We start from the raw sequence: 3798 nt of genomic DNA on the forward strand, positions 1-3798 counted from the left end.
CCTTCTTCCCTTTGCCCTTTTTCATGAAACTAGTGATCTTGTCCACCATCAACACTTTGATGTTTTCTTTGATTTCTACCTTCGCCGATTTTTGCATCGTGAAGAGCTTGGGAATTGTTTTCATCATCCCTTGCATATTATAGTTCATCACGAAGTTCTACTAACTTGGTGGTGGTGACTAGAGAATTCTGTCAATCACTATCTTATCTGGAAGATTAACTCCCACTTGATTCAAGCGATTGTAGTACCCAGACAATCTGAGCACATGCTCACTAGTTGAGCGATTCTCCTCCATCTTTTAGCTATAGAACTTGTTGGAGACTTCATATCTCTCAACTCGGGTATTTGCTTGAAATATTAACTTCAACTCCTGGAACATCTCATATGGTCCATGACGTTCAAAACGTCTTTGAAGTCCCGATTCTAAGTCGTTAAGCATGGTGCACTAAACTATCAAGTAGTCATCATATTGGGCCAGCCAAACGTTCATAACGTCTGCATCTGCTCCTGCAGTAGGTCTGTCACCTAGCGGTGCATTAAGGACATAATTCTTCTGTGCAGCAATGAGGATAAACCTCAGATCACGGATCCAATCCGCATCATTGCTACTAACATCTTTCAATACAATTTTCTCTAGGAACATATCAAAATAAACATATGAAAGCAACAACGCAAGCTATTGATCTACAACATAATTTGCAAAATACTACCAGGACTAAGTTCATGATAAATTAAAGTTCAATTAATCATATTACTTAAGAACTCCCACTTAGATAGACATCCCTCTAATCCTCTAAGTGATTACGTGATCCATATCAACTACACCATGTCCGATCATCACGTGAGATGGAGTAGTTTCAATGGTGAACATCACTATGTTGATCATATCTACTATATGATTCACGCTCGACCTTTCGGTCTCCGTGTTCCGAGGCCATATCTGTATATGCTAGGCTCGTCAAGTTTAACCTGGGTATTCCGCATGTGCAACTGTTTTGCACCCGTTGTATTTGAACGTAGAGCCTATCACACCCGATCATCACGTGGTGTCTCAGCACGAAGAACTTTCGCAACGGTGCATACTCAGGGAGAACACTTCTTGATAATTTAGTGAGAGATCATCTTAAAATGCTACCGTCAATCAAAGCAAGATAAGATGCATAAAGGATAAACATCACATGCAATCAATATAAGTGATATGATATGGCCATCATCATCTTGTGCTTGTGATCTCCATCTTCGAAGCACCGTCGTGATCACCATCATCACCGGCGCAACACCTTGATCTCCATCGTAGCATCGTTGTCGTTACGCCATCTATTGCTTCTACGACTATCGCTACCGCTTAGTGATAAAGTAAAGCAATTACAAGGCGTTTGCATTTCATACAATAAAGCGACAACCATATGGCTCCTGCCAGTTGGCGATAACTTCGGTTACAAAACATGATCATCTCATATAATAAAATATAGCATCATGTCTTGACCATATCACATCAGAACATGCCCTGCAAAAACAAGTTAGACGTCCTCTACTTTGTTGTTGCAAGTTTTACGTGGCTGCTACAGGCTTAGCAAGAACCGTTCTTACCTACGCATCAAAACCACAACGATAGTTCGTCAAGTTAGTGATGTTTTAACCTTCGCAAGGACCGGGCGTAGCCACACTCGATTCAGCTAAAGTGAGAGAGACAGACACCCGCCAGCCACCTTTAAGCACAAGTGCTCGTAACGGTGAAACCAGTCTCGCGTAAGCATACGCGTAATGTCGGTCCGGGCCGCTTCATCTCACAATACCGCCGAACCAAAGTATGACATGCTGGTAAGCAGTATGACTTGTATCGCCCACAACTCACTTGTGTTCTACTCGTGCATATAACATCAACGCATAAAACCAGGCTTGGATGCCACTGTTGGGGAACATAGTAATTTCAAAAAAATTCCTACGCACACGCAAGATCATGGTGATGGCATAGCAACGAGAGGGGAGAGTGTTGTCCACGTACCCTCGTAGACCGTAAGCGGAAGCGTTAGCACAATGCGGTTGATGTAGTCGTACGTCTTCACGATCTGACCGATCCAAACACCGAACGTACGGCACCTCCGAGTTCAGCACACGTTCAGCTCGATGACGATCCCCGGGCTCCGATCCAGCAAAGCTTCGGGGATGAGTTCCGTCAGCACGACGGCGTGGTGACGATGATGATGTTCTACCGGCGCAGGGCTTCGCCTAAACTCCGCGGCGATATGACCGAGGTGGAATATGGTGGAGGGGGGCACCGCACACGGCTAAGGAATGTGTGTCTATGGGGTGCCCCTGACCCCGTATATAAAGGAGTGGAGGAGGGGGAGGGCCGGCCCTCTCTATGGCGCGCCCTAGGGGAGTCCTACTCCCACCGGAAGTAGGATTCCCCTTTTTCTAGTAGAACTAGGAACCCTTCCATGTAGTAGGAGTAGGAGAGAAGGAAAGGGAAGAGAGAAGGAGAAGGAAGGAAGGGGGCGCCCCCCCTCCCTAGTCCAATTCGGACTAGTCCAAGGGGAAGGGTGCGGCCACCCTTTTGGCCCTTTCCCTCCATTCCCGTATGGCCCAATGAGGCCCAATACGAATTCCCGTAACTCTCCGGTACTCCGAAAAATACCCGAATCACTCGGAACCTTTCCGAACTCCGAATATAGTCATCCAATATATTGATCTTTACGTCTCGACCATTTCGAGACTCCTCGTCATGTCCCCGATCTCTTACGGGACTCCGAACTCCTTCGGTACATCAAAACTCATAAACTCATAATAAAACTATCATCGTTGGTTAGATCAATATATTGGACGACTAGTGGCACGTATTGACCATAATGTTGAGGAGTTTGATTGTAGATATTGTAGTTCTCAAGATCAGTACAAAATGTGACCAGATGATTTTTCTCCTGATAAGTTAATTCGGAGCCTTCGATGTAGTAGGTTCTGTCTACCATCTTCCGCACATTCTTTGAAGAATGAAAATAAGCTGTCAATGGAAATAAGTTGTCAACTATTTTGAAATAAACAATATAAATTACTTAATAACTATGTTAAGCTCACATGGGGGAAGAATTGGAGGTGTATCCACAAGGACGCAAATCGAAGGTCTCTCTTGCTCGATTGTAGGATCACCAAGATCCATGGTGACAAGCATACCCTCATCAAAAACATACATCTTGCAAAGTGCTTCCCAATTTTTGCAACCAAAATGGGTTACACTCTAACCAACGATGATAGTTTTATTATGAGTTTATGAGTTTTGATGTACCGTAGGAGTTCGGAGTCCCGTAAGATATCGGGGACATGACGAGGAGTCTCGAAATGGTCGAGACGTAAAGATCGATATATTGGACGACTATATTCGGAGTTCGGAAAGGTTCCGAGTGATTCGGGTATTTTTCGGAGTACCGGAGAGTTACGGGAATTCGTATTGGGCCTCATTGGGCCATACGGGAAAGGAGAGAAAGGGCCAAAAGGGTGGCCGCACCCCTCCCCTTGGACTAGTCCGAATTGGACTAGGGAGGGAGGGCGCCCCCTTCCTTCCTTCTCCTTCTCTCTTCCCTTTCCTTCTCTCCTACTCCTACTACATGGAAGGGTTCCTAGTTCTACTAGGAAAAGGGGAATCCTACTCCCAGTGGGAGTAGGACTCCCCTAGGGCGCGCCATAGAGAGGGCCGGCCCTCCCCCTCCTCCACTCCTTTATATACGGGGTCAGGGGCACCCCATAGACACACAAGTTGATCTACGGATTGTTCCTTAGCCGTGTGCGATGCCCCCCTCCACC

Source organism: Triticum aestivum, chromosome 1B (genome assembly GCF_018294505.1).
Source record: "Triticum aestivum cultivar Chinese Spring chromosome 1B, IWGSC CS RefSeq v2.1, whole genome shotgun sequence".
NCBI classification, from domain to species: domain Eukaryota; kingdom Viridiplantae; phylum Streptophyta; class Magnoliopsida; order Poales; family Poaceae; genus Triticum; species Triticum aestivum.